This window comes from Urocitellus parryii, chromosome 9, assembly GCF_045843805.1.
Source record: "Urocitellus parryii isolate mUroPar1 chromosome 9, mUroPar1.hap1, whole genome shotgun sequence".
In the NCBI taxonomy this organism is placed as follows: Eukaryota; Metazoa; Chordata; class Mammalia; order Rodentia; family Sciuridae; genus Urocitellus; species Urocitellus parryii.
In genome coordinates this window covers 114,892,851-114,908,613 of record NC_135539.1, presented here as the reverse complement: position 1 = coordinate 114,908,613, position 15,763 = coordinate 114,892,851, and the positions used below count along the sequence as shown (strand labels likewise).

General features: G+C 53.7%; 1 protein-coding gene across 5 annotated transcripts in view; it reads left to right on the top strand.

Annotated features, from left to right (window-relative positions):
* Window positions 1-15,763, top strand: part of Adora1 (adenosine A1 receptor) — a 76,548-nt gene that overhangs the window by 58,281 nt on the left and 2,504 nt on the right. The gene's annotated exons all lie outside the window — the stretch shown is intronic.

Here is a 15,763-nt window from a genome sequence, read left to right as displayed (position 1 = left end):
AGGCCTTGGAGATGAGAAGAATGAGAAAAGTCTAATTCCTCCTCCTTCTTGAACAGGCGGCCCTCAGCTTGGACGGCACCTCCTCTAGGAAGCCCTCCTTGTTTGTCCTGAAGTTCCCACTCCTCCCTGTGCTCCTCTTTAACACAGCTCTTCCTGCCAGGGACAGTGGTGCAAGCCTGTAATCCCAGCTACTCTCGAGAGGCTGAGGCAGGAGGATCGCAAGTTTAAACTCAGCCTGGGCAATTTAGCAAGATCCTGTCCCAGGGCTGGGGATATAGCTCAGGGGTAGAGCACACCTGGGTTCCATCTCCAGTACCAGAAACAAAACAAAACGAACAAAAAAACATGCCTCTCTCAAACTGAGCTGACCTGTGAGCCATGTGAGCTATTCATCTCCGAATCCAGTCGGTGGCTTAGTGCGTTTGGTATTCAGTGAATCCCTGAGTGATACAGGGCGGCCCTCAGCACCCAGGACTTGCTGGGCCCAGGCAGAACACTTGCATGAATGGTCCTGTTTCAGTCCTTGCACAATTTTATGAAGAGGCACTAGAAGTATTTTATATGAATAGTATAACATATCCCCGTTTCCACACATAAATCTGAGGCCCAGGGAGGTTTAACAACTCGCTCACGGGTAACGCTGCTAAGTGTGACCAGAATTGGCGAATGAATAACTGCGTGATTGAATGAAAGGACCTGTATTTCAGCCTTGACTTCAACACCTGCTGGGCGACCTTGGGTAAATCACTTCACCTCCTTGGGTCTTGGATCTGTGTTTATACAATAGGCATAATTCCAATCCCTGCCACTAAGAGTTGTCTGGGAACAGGAAGGAAGGGTGAATGGCCTCCCTGTTCAGCCCTGGCTCTGGGGGTGTGTGTGTTTGGGGGTGGGGTGGGGGGGTATGAATCCGGTCTGCAGCCCAGGCACTGCCCATGGGCTGGCCTGATGGCCTGGCACTGAGGGGACAGCAGGAGCTGATGTGGGCCACAGGACTGGGGACATGTGAGTGGAGGAGAGACCTGAAAGACAGAGGAGCTGTTCTGGGAAGATAGGAGGGGAGGGTCCGGAAGCAGATGGCGCTGGCTGCTTGGCAGGGGAGCCGGTGTTTGAGGAGAAAGCTCTTCCCTCGCGTGCCACGCTGCTTACCACCTGCGGCAGCTGTGGACGGCTCCCAGCTGCAGGGAGAGGAGCCATCACGACCAGTGAGCATGGGACCTACAGAAGGGCAGTCCTGCCCCGGCCACCTGCACACAGGAGCAGGAGACTGCTGGGGTGGGGAGGGCGCCACCGTGGTGGCCAGGGCAGGCTGGCACTGTGCTGTCAAGGACCCTGCAGCCCCGGGACCTCCGTGTAGGGGCTGGGTGTGAGGAGGAAGTCCACCCTGCAGGGAGGGGAACTTCCCTAGGCCCTGAACGTCCTGTCGCCGTGTGGCTGGGTCTGCCCTCAGCCCACAGTCAAGACCCCAAAAAAAATGATCAAGAGAAGCCCCTGTGAGGAGAATCACAGACAGGGAGCCCCCACCCAAACTGGGGAGGGTCACTTCTCTCCTCGGTACAGGGAGACTTGCGGCTGGGAACCAGGAGGCCTGAATCTGGTCCTGGGACTGGCCGCCTCGCCTTCTCTGGACCTGCATCCTCATCGGTAAACAGGCTGACTTCTCTGGGTGGATGCTGGCAAGAATCCAATGATGGGGACACGCAGGGTCTGGCAGAGGGAGGGAGGCACAGTGCATCCGGGGGGCGGGGGCCACACATGGGCTGTGGATTCCGGCTGGCTGAGCTCGTCCCCCGATCCTGGCTCTGCCATTACTCTATCATTCTTTCGGAGCCTCAGTTTCCACATCTGCCCAGTGGAACCGAAGACATCTGCTTCATGGGATCATGGAGAGAAACGTGTGTGAGAACAGATGTGTAACCCATCTCCATGTACCACGGAGCTCGTTCCTTCCTCTTCCTGCTGTTCAGTGGGAGGGAGGGGGATGGCTGGGTGGTGGCCGGCAGGTGTGTGTCTGTCTCTCTTGTGGTTGGGGTGGACAGTGTGGCTTTGAGAGTTCCTGATCCAGCACGCCAAGCCTGCCATTGGTAGGCTGGCCTTGGGGAAGTGACTTTGGTAGGGCCAGGAGGTGCAGAAAGCCCTAGGAATAGATGACAGTGTGCTCTGCCACTGTTCTGGGTACAGTGCCTGGGGCACCTGCCTCCGAAATATCAGGTGGACACCTCCCTTCCAGTAACTGCTCCCTTCAAGCAGGTTGCTGCTTCCAGCAACTCTGGGGGCCCTGAGGCTGGCACCAGCGGGTCTCTAGGAAGGAAGCCTTATGGTCTTGCGGAAGAGGGAGTACTAGTGTGTTGAGTAGCTCCTTGATGTCAGCTGCAGCGTTGGGTGACCTCTTTGGTAGCATATCTAATTTTACTTAGTCCTGCAAGCCTGGTGGTGTCAACACCCCATTACAAATATAACCATAGAGAACCAGGGATATAAGGTAATTTCAAAGTCATTACCCAACTAGTAAGTAGCCAAACTGAGATTTGAATGTGTCCCTGCCACATAACCAGGTGGATGCTATTTGTGCTAGGCCACTGTCCGCAGGACTTTCCAGATTGTGGAGAACCATAGCCCCTGTCCTTAAGGATCTTCTAGGCCAAAAGGAAGATAATACAAAATCTTGCAGATAGCAAGAGAAATTGGTGCACCTAAAGAAGGCTGAGATTTCTGAGAAGTCTGGCCTGGCCTGCTGCCTGGTTTCTTTTAGGCCCTGCCTACTTTCTTTCTAGCCCTAGAGCCTGCGTGTGCTCATTTACACAGCTGCCTCAGTCACAGGTGTAGGAAAAGCTAAATCAGGAGGTGTTGCTAGCCTCACACAGCAGAAATAATCCCACGAGGCCCATGGGGCTGAGTGGTGGGGGTGGGCTGAAGGGGCAGCCCAGCAGGGTCTTGGGATGGTGCAGCGCGGGTCTCAGGGAGACCATGTCTACAGGAAGGAGACTGGGCTCAGTCTTAGCTCAAACACAACCAGACAAGCCACAGCCTTGGGCCTCAATTCTCCTGACTGTGAAATAGGGAGCACACAACCTGCCTTCTTCACCTTGCCAGGTGATGGGGCCTCCAGCAGGAGCATGGTTTGGTAGTGCTTTGCCAGTGGTACTGAGATATGCACTGTAGAGCTGCGGGGCAGCCTCTTGGCCCTCTCTCTTCTGCTGCCCAGCTCCCAGACTCTCTCTCCCCATACGGGGAGGTGTTCGGGGGGTTGCCCTGAACAGGAGCTATGCACACACCTTTAAGTCCTGAGTAAAGAGGTCCTGGACTGGTATTGCACCCATTGCCACGCAAGTGGACTTGAACTCCGCTCGGATAGGAAAGGTGCAGCCCTGGGAGTGGGCGTCACCAGATGGCGTTGGATTACACCCACCTGTTTCTTGTAATCCTACCCTTTTGCCCTTTTTTGGATGGAATGTTCCATGGATTAGCTCCCCCCGGAAATAAAAGCCGAGCCTCAGAAGGTGCCCCCTCTCTCTCGCCAGCCTCTCGTTTTTCTCCTACCCTCCCCCCACCTTTGTGGGAGCTTGAGGCCGGGAGCCGGGAAAGCCATCCTGATGCCCAGAAAAAGGTATCCCGTGTCTGCGTGGTCATTTTGTGTGACCCCAAATTCACCCGAGTGACCCTGGTTCAGTAGCCGGCGCTGGACGGGGGCTCCAGGGAGGTGTTTCTCCATTAGGGGCAGTAGATCACATGGATGGATGTGTGATGGACGCTGCGGGACTCTGTTGTGTTCCTGTTTCCTGCACGATCCGGGACAATGCCTTTGTTTTTCTGGGCTTCCTCCTTCACCCTCCTCCCCAAACAAGGGTGGAGAGAGCTACTTTTGTGCAGATATTGGGCTGTGTGCCACTGGATCTGGCTACTCTGTGTGTGTGGTCAAGGACGAGCAGCCTTGGCATTTCCTGGGAGCTTGTTGGAATTGCAGAATCCCAGCCCCACCCCTTCCTAGGCTTGTTGACTCATAATCTGAATTTTTAAAGGACCCAAGGTGATTCATATAGACACTAGAGTTTGGGAAACTCAGGCCGTAAAGGACACTGGGGAGTGGACCCTCAGCTTCCTCACAGCCCCTTGGGAACATCCATGCATGAACACAAAGCCCCTGCTTTAGGATTCACTTGAACAGCTTCAAATGTAGAGACTTGCTTGTTGCAGAATGCATTCATATATCAAAGATCACTCGATGGATGCTGTGGCATAATCCCAGCAGCTTGGGAGGCTGAGGCAGGAGGATCTCAAGTTCAAAGCCAGCCTCAGCAAAAGTGAGGTGCTAAGCAACTCTGAGAGGCCCTGTCTCTAAATAAAATACAAAATAGGGCTGGGGATGTGGCTCAGTGGTCGAGCGCCCCTGAGTTCAATCCCTGGTTCTTTAAAAAAAAAATCACTTAACACCCCATAGCCATATACAATCATTGTCAATAAAACTAAAAATAAAGGTCATGAGACAAACAAGCCAAAAACATAACAGGAGGCTGGCCTGGGCTGAAGTTGCTGGGCTTCAACTCCAGCCCCTAGGTGCCTGCCCTTGGGCAAGGCCCCAGGTACCTCTGAGCAGAGGAGATGGAAACCTTCGTCTGAGGATGGTGGTGAAGAGTGGAGGGGAGATTGTGTAAGAGCCACGGCCAGTGGTACCCGTGGAATCACTGGGAGGTGGGTGGGGCCCAGAGCAGCCCTACAGCTGAGGAAACTGAGATTCTTAGAGGCCATGTGATTTGCAGACACGTCAGTGTGAGTCACTCCCAGACCATCTCTGCCAGTCAAAAGCCGGTGGCAGTATTTTGTTGCCTTGAGCCATGCCTCCCTGGCCCACCAGTGTGCCATGTTGGAGACAGTGGGTGCCAGCCACATAGGACCGACGGGGAGAGGGGGAGAAGCGTGGAAGGTCAGGTCTTTGTGCGACTTGAAAGCTGGAGCCTTCCAAATGGCCCAGATTGTGGTGTTTGTATCTGCTGGGGAGGGTAGCCTCTGCCTGTGTCCCCTGCTGCCACTGTTCACGTGTCCGCCCTCCTCCCGTGGCTGTGGCGCGTGTCCTGCTTGAGTCCCCCAAGGCCCATTACTGCTGGCTGTCCGCGTTTTCTTTTTCCAGCTCTGAGCACGACACTTTGAAGTTTTCGTGAATGGTGGATGGAAAAAAAAAAGCTCTGATTTAATAAGCTTCCTCCTCCCCCACGCACATCATAATGTGAGATTCCCCCATCCAGGGTCGCGGCAGGTGGGTGTGATTTATGGGGCCTTGCAGAAGTGGAAGAAGTGCCTGAAAATGAATTTATTGATCAGCCCTTAGAGAAATTGCCCTGCCAGGCCCCTGCTCTGGGATGCCGCCAGCAGCTACCAGGCGGCTCCATTCTCTCAGTTCAAATGACAGGGCACCTCTGAGAAAGGAAAGGAGGAGGAGAAGGACGAGGAGGAGAAGAAAGAGGTGGCGAGGGTAGGCTGCTCCCTATGGAACCACCCAGCCTGGCAATGAGGAGTGGGGTTGGTCCTGCAGCAGGAAGAAGTGTGGTTAGATTCTTGCTAGAACTGCCAGATAAAAATGGCTTGAGATACTGGGGCTGGACAAAAGGGCAGGGTCTCAAATGGAACTCTCTAGAATTCTATAGTAGGTCCCTCATCTGTGAGGGCTGGGCTGGGGCTCCTCTACCTGATGAGAGGGATATTGTTCAGATGAAGGAGAAGCCTCAGACCGGCTTCCCCTTGCCTTCCCTCCTACCTTATGCACATGGAAAGGGATTGTTGATATAGTTGGCTTGTCTGCCATGTTTGTGACTGATTTTGATTCATGGTACTTTTTCTTTTTTTTTTTCTCCTCCTCTTTTTCTGCCTCTTTGATCCCGATTGAACATTTTATATGGTTGTTTCGGGTGCTTACTGTGTGCCAGGCTCAGTGGGAGTGCTAAGAAGATGACCCTGAATTGGGCTTTGTCCTTGTCCTGAGGTATTGGCAGTTGTGCCCTCAGGGAGGGAAACAGCATTTTTTTCTGATTGTCCGACGTAGGGAGGAGGAAGGAGTCGGTCCCCACCACAGTCCAGGGCTCTACTGTGCCATCTCCTGCTGCCGGCTGCCCTGGGAAGGGGGTCCTGAGCCTTGCCTGCATCCACCTGGGTGAGCCTGGGCGTCTCCCCCCACCTGTTGCTACATCTGTGTATCTGGGCCCCTCCACCCCTGGAGCTGGGGACGGGGCTTGAGAAGATGCAGTGGGCTGGTGGGGCCCAAGGCCACTGCTGTATGCTTCCGTGTGCTCGCCCTGGGTGGCTGCTGGCCGGGAAGGGCCGGTTTCTGGATTGGGCCTAGCCTGGGCTTCATGTGAATGCCTTTTCCTTGTGGGGCTGGGCAAGTGTGCATGTGCTGGGACACAAGGTAGAGAAAGTATCGGGAGGACTTCACAAGGACAAAACAATCAGAAATTGCTGGGGACCAGGGTTCAGGGGCTGTTGGTTTGTTTGCAGTGTTAGGGGTGGAACCCAGGGCTTTGCCCATGCTAGGCAAGGGTTCTCATATGGACTATGCCCCCAGCCCCCAACTGCTATTACTTGAGTTTTGAACCCTACTGACCTGGCGGCAAGTTGGGGAGAATGGCCAGAGGCTGGGAGAATAAGACTGTACTTTTTCCATGTCCCAGGACTGGTCTCTCCTTGGGTTCGGATGCAGCAGAAGGGACTGGATTTAGACTCTGGGAAGGACTTTCCAATGTAGAAGTACAAGGTCCAGATTGGAGATCCGAGGATGGATGTGGATTCTTTCTTTGGAATGATTTCCAAGGTGGAGAGCTCTCTCTGTCCTTTCTGTCCTCCTCCCACATCCTGCCATCTGTCAATTTTTTTTTCTGGAACAGAGGGCTAGATGCTGTGAGCTTTAGGGAGCCTGACAGCCCAGGGCAGTGAGAACAGAGAAAGAAACAAGTCCTGTAAGAGAAGTTGCCTCCTTCCTCCCAGGGCCTCCACCCCGGCTGGACTGACTGGTGGGAGTGGGTGAGTTACAGTCCAGTGGTGGGAAAGGGCCTCCAGATGCTCAGGGGGGAGGTGGGGGAAGGACCTGGCTTTCCCTGAGTCTGCCCCCCACCTCCATCCTCCATGCTGGCCACTGCACAAGAGAGATTCCCAGAAGGTGCAGCTTCTTTGGGACCCCATGGTGGGGGCCGGGGGTCCCAGTGCTGTGCTGGGTAAGTTCTCAAACCTCCACCCACTGCCACCCTGGACTTTAGTAAGACAGATCAGGGCACTGACTGAAGTCATAGCCAGCTGAGTGGGAGACCCGGCTGCAAAACAGAAACGAAAGCCCTGAGACTGGCCTTCCAAAGTGCAGCACAAGTCATTTTTGTTTATCTATGTCCTGTAACCCGTTTGGTGTCTCTTTAAGAGCTGACCGTGTTTCAGAGAATCGGAGGCGCCCTTCTGTTGTGATAACCTGGGTCCCTGGTGCTATTTGCTGAGCCCCTGGATAAACTCACAATGCCCCTCCCCCTCTTCTTTTCCCAGTGTGCCCTGGACAAAGCCCAGGCAGGGAGACTCATTCCAGGACCAAGGCCACAGCTGTTAATGGGGGGAGCCTTGGTGTGGACTTGAAGCTTCCTCCACAGCACACTTCATTCGTTCGTCTTTTCCTTTGTTCACTCAACAGATGTCCAGTTCTCTTTTCTTTCCATCTTGCTCCCCATCTTCCTCATGTGGGACACGCATTCCAGAGAGCATGGGGTCCCTGGAGGAGCACCTGCCTCCTGGGGAGCAGCCCCAAGCTGCACAGAGGTGAGGGGAGTTTCTCTGTGATCCTCCCTCTGCCTGTCCTGAGCTCAGCCCTCCCTGGAGGAGGGCCCACACATCCCAGAATAAGGAAATGTGACCTGCCAGAACCAGGAAAGTGTCCCATCCGATCCCTCATCCTGCAGATGGACAAAGCCCAGGCAGATGCCCCCAGATGGGAAGGGTCTCGCCCAAGGCTGCGCCTGGATCAGAAAGTGTCTCCCAGCTGGGCTCGATGGTGCACATCTGTAACCCCAGCAGCTTGGGAGGCTGAGGCAGGAAGATGGCAAGTTCAAAGCCAGCCTCAGCGCTTTAGCGATGCCCCAAGCAACTTAGTGAGACCCTGTCTCAAAATAAAACATTAAAAAAAAGGGCTGGGAATGTGGCTCAGTGGTTAAGTGGCCCTGGATTCAGTCCCCAGTACCAAAAAAAAAAAAAAAAATAAAAGAAAAAGAAAAAGAAAAAAGAAAGTATCCTGACTCCTGACTCCTGCCACATTGAGGTATCCCACGGTAGGATCGCCCTCATTTGGGTGTCCTAACTTTGGCAGCAATGGGCCCCCTCTGCTCTGTGAGCTGGGAGAATTCTGCCTCTTTAGTTCCTTCCTGCCCTGGTCTCCCCATGTGCCAACTGGGCTCCAGGATTCTTTGCTGCCTCTTGGAAGAGACTGTACTCGGCCAAAGCCAGAGAGGCCTCCGGGAAGCCAAATGACCCGGCCCACTCCCTCCCCCACGGTGACAGGCCTTTCCACTGTGCTGGAAGAGGAATTTTGCCCTTCTCACCAGCGTGGTCATCCTAGAGAGACCTCGCGGCACCAGCTGCTCACAGGTCACTAAGTCCGTGTGCAGATGAGATGGTTTTTTTCCGCCCACTAGATGAGTCAGAAACAGGTCCCCGTGGCAGGTGAAGCCATGTGGCCTTGATTCTTTCTCCTTCCCAGCCACATCCTGAGAGCTGGAGGCCTGCAGTGCTGAAGTCTGGGTCCAATTCTTGAATTTACTGTGCAGGTCAGACACCCTCCTCTTCAAGGACCACCCCCACCAGGTTGTGGGGACGGTACCTGGCCTTGGGGAAGGAGGTGGTTGCATCTCAGCATCACCTAGGCTTCTCTCTTGACGGTGTCGTCCTGGAACATTCTGGTATGTTCTAGACCAGGGGAAAGGAAGGGGGTCATAGGCTATTATACCTGGAAAATGTGCCTTCCCCTTTGAGGTCCCTTTCCCTACACCCTGTCCCTGGTGGCCTCCTCTGAATCAGAACCACTCAGCAAGCCCAAACCTGTTTTTGTGGGGTGGCAGGGCACACCTGGAGAGGAGAGGTGCTTCACCCCAAGGTTTGCGGCAGAACTCAGGACATGCTGTGTGAGCTTGGCGTCTGGGGTTTGCTGGTGGCTGCTGGAAACCTGTGTCACCTCATATGTCACTCGCATGTCAGGCTGGGCCTCCCCCACAGACCCGGAGTTCCTTTAGGGCCAGGGCTGTGTTTCTTCTTTGTACTCTCAGCACCCAGAGAGGGGCTCTGAATGGGAAGGAGGGAGGACACAGGAGGTTCCTCAGGAAACAGGCCATTTTGGCATCATATACATAAACTTAATTATATTTCCCACCAGGCTGTGGGGTTGTGTGCCCTCAGCAAGTGACCAGGAGCTCTTTCCAAGGCCCATTACACTAATGACCTAATCAGTTTATTCAGCTCTTTTCTTTCAAGTGGCTCAGAATGCACCCCTCCTCTCTGTGGCCCTGTGGGCTGGCCCTGGCCATGTTGGCCTGACCCCTCTTTGGGGGATCAGTGGACACCGATGTTCGAGATGTCGGGTGACGTCACAGGGTCAGGAGTGAGCAGGGTTCTTAGGCCCCAGACATCCTGCCCCCCTGAGCCAGGCTCCCCTGGGCAATGTTACTATTAAACATTTGGCCCCTGGAGTGTGCCGAGCGCCTTTGATTGTATCTGGTTTCCTGTTCTCCTTTGGGAGGAAGAATTTCTCTGCAGGAAGTAGTTTAATAGTCTGAAAGCCTTACTTCCCTGGCCTTGAGATCCAAGTTTCCAGTTTCAAGTGGCTAGATCCTTGATAAGAAGAGAGGCAAGAAGGAGGGGGACCAATACCACTTCCTCTCAGCCAAGGGCGAGGGAAGGGAAGATGGAGGCTCTGGCCTCTGACTATCCCGACTGCAGGACTGCAGGAAGATCAAGACCCTCTGCCATGCCCAGGACCTGGGTGAGGAGCAGATGGTAGCAAACAGGGGCTATCACCCCAGCCCTGGTCTCAGCAGCCGATGGGGCACGTTAACCTACTGTCTCCTTCACACACCCACTGTACCATTTCTCTCCTCTGCAAAGAAGGGGCTGGTCACCTTGCTCACAGCTCACCCACAGGTCTGGCAGGGAGGTCTTTGGGACACCCGGGCTCAATTCTTCCTGCTGGGACTTCACTCCTGAACTTCCAGGGTCAAACAAGGAACACAGAAATCATTTGAGGTGTTCACAATTTTGATGCCAGGAACTGGTGGCAGGGGATGGAGCAGCTGAGACACCAGTTTGGGCAGGGAGGTAATGCAGAGCCTGACCCCAACAGGAATCTGCCCCTGGGCTGAAGGACAAAAGGAGGCGTGTTGTTCCTGGAGCCTGGACCCATGGTGGGCCCTTCTGGTGGGAGGTCAAGTCAATGAGAGGTCCCTCCCTGTTCCTCTAGTGCTTCAGTGTTTCCCACGGACTCAGCTGACCCAGGGGCTTGGGAAGTGCACCTGCAGGGGTCAGCCCTTCCGTGATATAGTGCAGGGCAGAGCTAGGAAGGAAAGCCGAGGGCAGACAGCTTCAGGACCAGCATGTTCCAGTCTTGTTCAAGTAGCGACACAGTGGCTCCACTCATTAAGGCCTCCAAGCCCACCCTTTTCCACGGCACCCTCCTCTTTTCCCAATCAAATACCTCTTCACCAGCCTGGGTCCTGTGGTACATTCTTCATCTGATGTCCTGTGAGCTTTTCCTGTTCTAAGGAAGCTTATTGCTCATGTTCTCAGAGTCAGCCTAAAAATCAGTCCCCAGTGGTGTCCAGGAAGAGCCCTCCTCTGAGGCTATAGGCAGGGAGAGGCCACCCCTCTGTGCACAGTTGGGCCTCCAAATGGAAGTGATCTCATTCACGAAAGGGGACTATTCATGAGGCAAAGGACCAATGAGGAGCTGGGGTGGTCTCATTGCTGCTGGGATCTTGCAGGACACAGAGATGTGGCTTCTCTGGGCTGCAGGCTGGAAGACTGGGGAGCCCCTCTGCTGGTCTCTCAATATGCTGGGGCTCACAGCTGCTGAAACATGTTGGTGGCTGGCTGCTAGACTGGTGGCACTTGTATACATCTCTCATCAGAGGTCCTCATCATTGCAGCCGTAGGTCACAGGACCTAAGCAGGGGACCAGGAGTTATTTGATTCAGCATGAGATCCCCTGCAGCTCCCAGCTCAGTGGGGGACTAGGGTCCTCATCCAGCACACTGTAATTGCCTCCGGGGTCAAGACCATGCCCATCTAGCTGACCATCTCCAATTGAGCAGCTATCATTTAGTCCTTATCTCTGACTCTCTGAGCTGTATCATGTGGCAGCACCTCAGTCAATCATTTCTGAATAAAGGGATGTTTGCATTCATTAATCCATTTTTACAAGTATTTATTCATTCAACAAATAGCTACTGGGATGCTGAGTTGATTATGCAAAATAAAAGCTCTATCCTAATTGAGCTTTTACACTCTAGTGGAGAGAAACAGATACAAGTGCATCAATACACATATAGCGAGCCAGAAAGTGAGATCATCTCTATCAGGAAAATTAAACATGGCATGAAGCCGCGGGGTGATGGGGACTAGTTTTACAGGGTGGTCTGGGAACTCTGAGGAGGTGGCATCTGTGCTGAGACCTGAATGAGGGGAGAACTAGCCTCCCGGACACCCTAGGAGATGAGCAGGAGGTGCCAAGGTCCTGAGCGGGGAGAGTGTCCCCTATAGGCACACACAGGAGTGTCTGCGTGGACAGTGTGTGTCCCCCGGGAGAGGAATGGGGTTCCACACAAGGGGACGAGGGCAGGGAGACTTGCTTAGTGGTCAGGATAAAAACCCCAGACGACTTGGTTCTTTCCTCTCCTAGGCGTTCACACTCGAAGCAAGTCTTATTTCTCCTGAGCCCAAATATGTTCCGAAGCCACACCCTTCTCCCTGCTGTCCCTTGTGCCCGCTGGGGCTCCTGGCCCTCATCTCCTGCCTGGGAGGCTAAAATGGCCTGCGTTGGCTTTCTTGCTTCCTCTCATTCCCTGCTACCACACATTCTCCATGTGGCACCTTGAGTTATGTTTTTAAAGCAGAAATTAGATTATATCCCTCCTTTGCTGAAAACAGCTTTCTCCTCCACTCAGAACCTTTTCTGTGGCCCTCAGTGACTGTCCCTGCCCAGGTCTCTGGCTGAGACAGCCTCTCTCTTGCCCTCACCCCTGGGCCTTGTCCCCACCAGCCCTCTCCTCCTTCCTCAGCACCTTCCCCTGGCGGGAATGTCTGGAAGGCTCTGCCCCAGCTCTCTGCCGAGCTGCTCACTGGTGATCATTTAGCTCTCGGCTCTTGTCTTCTCCTCAGCGAGGAGGGCTGGCTCACCCAGCCCAAGTTGGCGGCCCACTCTGCCTGTCCCTCCCTCTCTCAGTGCCTTGAGGAGCCACTTGATAGATCTTTTCACTCTGGAATGTTCTGGTGCGTCTGTTTGCATGCCTATTCTGTCTCTCTGCCTTCAGAATGGTACTTTTATGAGCACCTGTTCTCTTCTGAATTCCCAAACCCTAGCGCTGAGTTCCTGGGCCTGAAAGGTGTTTAAGGAGTATCGGTTTAATGATTGAAAGGGAGAGAGAGCCCAAACTGCCTGGTTGCCCCAGTGGGAATAGAACAGGTGGCTGAACACCTGGGCAGGAAGTGTGCCTGATGGCTTTGGGGAGGAGGAGGCTCCAGAGCAGGGTATGGTGGCATCCTCAGAACTACTTGGTCCGGGAGGTTCCCTGGAGCAGGCCAGGTTAGCCTTCCCACCCTCACCATGGCTCCCTCCACAGTGCACACCTCCCTCATCTTCCATCTTCCAGAGAGGCAGAGCTGGCTCAGTATGGGTTTTGGACATGGACACGCCTCAGTCTTAGAAATCCCATCTCTGCTTCTTCCCGACGGAGCAGCCTTGGACACACTTCCCCATCCCTCTGAGTCTCAGCTGCTGTTCTGGGCTGTGCTGAAGAATCTGTGAAATCGTGTCTACATGGTCCCCGCCCAGCATATGGAAGGCAGCAAGGAACGTTCTCTGTCATCGGCATGTTATTGATACCTATCAGCTAACTATTGCCTTTCAGCACCCCCCATCCCCATCACTTAGCCTCAGAATCTCCCTCCTCTCATGGCAGCCTGGCCAGAGCCCAGGGAAGAAGCAGTGACTTCTGCCCTGTCCCATTAAAACACAGACCTACAGATCTCATCCTGGAGAGTTTCAACAGTAAGCTTCCTTCCACTTCCTTCCTCAGTGGTCCTTTTCCTACTTGGGGTCTTTGCAACCCTATTGTTCCAGGGACCCAACTTTTCATGTGACCCTCACCAATAAGAAGATACTCACTAATTTCCTATGGTGTTATCTTGCTTTTTAAAAATATGCCTGGAGAAGGCAAGTCCTTACCCTAAAGGGACATTTTGTAATGGTGGGACTCTGCATCTCAAGGAAGACACCTGTATCTTTGTGTCATAGCTTTAAGGAGCTGTCTGCCCTGCCGGCCTGAGGACAGGCCCACTTGGTGTTTTCCTGTCTCTATGGTCTGAGATGGAGCCCTCCTGGGGTGGCCCTCTTTCTGGTTGTTTCCTAGCACAGTACAGTACCTGGGATGGGGAAGACTTGGGCCTCACTGGGAAGGGATATCCCCGAGTATTGGAGTCACTTCCACACATCCCCACCTCATGCCTGCATCTGCTTCCCTTTCCCACATGTAAGGAGAGGTGAGTGTCTCCCCCGATCCTGGGAGGCAGCCCCCGTGAGAACCTGCCCCACTGAAGCCAAGGTCCTGAGCTCAGCCTTTCCCACCAAGGAGAAAATAGCAAGAAAAACAGATGAGAACTGATACCCTGTGCCCAGGGTCGGTTGGGACCTGGTTCTGGAGGAGCCCCAGGAAAGCTTTAACCCCGGGGGCTCTGAGCAGTCAGGGAGGGTGGGGGATGGGGGTGCACCTCTCCAGCCAGAAGTGGTCACTTCCTTCCCCTAATCTGGGACACTGTCCATGTACTCCTCCCCTCTTTCAGTAGGTCATCATTGAGGTCACTGGGCCCACCCTCTGTCTCTTCGGTGGTATCTACCTTCAACAGGGTCCAGTGGTTCTCATTTTAAACCTCTTAGGCAAGGAATATTCTGAATCTGTCCATCTTATGGATTAAAATGACCCACAATCAGCCTGGACCCTGGAGGAGAACTGGGCTTAGAGTCAGGAGCCTCGGGTGAGTGGAGCTTTTAATCTGTTCCACGGGATCCATTATCTGCAGGCCTCCTGGCAGGCTGGTTCCTGGGCTCACCTGAGCCGTGACTGTTAAAGGGCTGCATAAACAATAAACGTGATGTAAACCATAGATGTAAACGGGACAGCACCTCTGGCCTCACTCTTGCAAAGGCTCACCCTGGGGATGTGGCCCTACACTCTACCCGGGGGACAGACAAGACAATTTTTCCCACAGAAGGATCCCTGTTCCTTTGATCTTTGCTCAGAGACTCATGCTTAGAACTTCTTTCACTGCCCCTGAGAGGACATGCAGGGGACAGTGAGATCATCGGGAGCCAGGCCTGAGTAAGACGTTTTGCAGTCCTCAGGCTGGGCTTGCTGGGCATCTAGAGACACTGGAGTTTTTCATGTGTGTGTTTGTCTAGGAGCTTGGAGGGGTAAGAACTCAGGCTAAGGATATTGGCAAGATGTGTACAGACATTTGCACATAGAGTATCTCATTCCATCCCCTCCCTCTGAAGTAGGTCTCATTGTACAAAGGAGGAATTGAGGTAGCACACTGCAGACTTGGGTGGACTAGAAGCCCACACATTTGAGACTTCTGATCCAGCGTCTGCCATAGGCCTCGCCATTCTGCTGAGGATTCAAGGAGGAGGGAATGGGATTCCCTTACTGCAAGAGAGTTAGGCACAATTGAACTGATCAGCCAAGACCCCTGAATGGTTTGGGGACACAAGGATCCTAGGATCACAGAGTAGGGAAGGGGCAGTGCTGTACAGCTGTTGGAGTCATCTAGGGTCCTCAGTTTCTCCACTGGAATGCTGCAGAGATCAGATGAGGTCCCAACAGTCTCTTTTAGTGTTTGTTTTCTAGATGGGACAGGGAGGAGGCATCTAGCTTCTCCTGCTCTCCTAATGGTCACTCTTCCCATCCCCATAGCCTGCACAGAGCAGGTGGGCTTTAGCACATAGTAAGAGATCTAGAAGAATCATTGCCCAGGGTGAGGGGGCAATTGTCCTGAGAAGGCGAGAGCTGCAGATTCCATAGACACAGGACAGAAAGAAACAATCAGAGGTCCCCCTCCTACCCCAGATTTCAGGAGCTGTTTACGTGCTTAGGAGGGCACTCCATCCCTCTCAGATGCCGCACTGGAAAATAACAACTGGGCAAGTTGCTGCTGCTCGGGCAGCCTCGGCACAGTGCTGGGCGGGCCCCAGCCCTTGGCACTTGTTCCAAGGCCAGTTTGTGGGCAGATGATACGATGACTGGCTGCTGGTTGGGATGGTTTAGAGGCAAGTGGGGAGCCCCCAAGATATTCAAACCCTATCCTCAGTATTGGGTTGGGGACAGGCCATCACCTCTGGACCATGTCTCCACATATGATCCTGATGTTTTTCATGCTCTGTGTGTCACAAGGTGAGAAAGGTTGGAAAGCACTATCCCTTGTCATCATCCTGTTCGTATCCTTTAAGGCTCCTATCATGATCTGTAGTGGTCCCGTTTATTGGGTC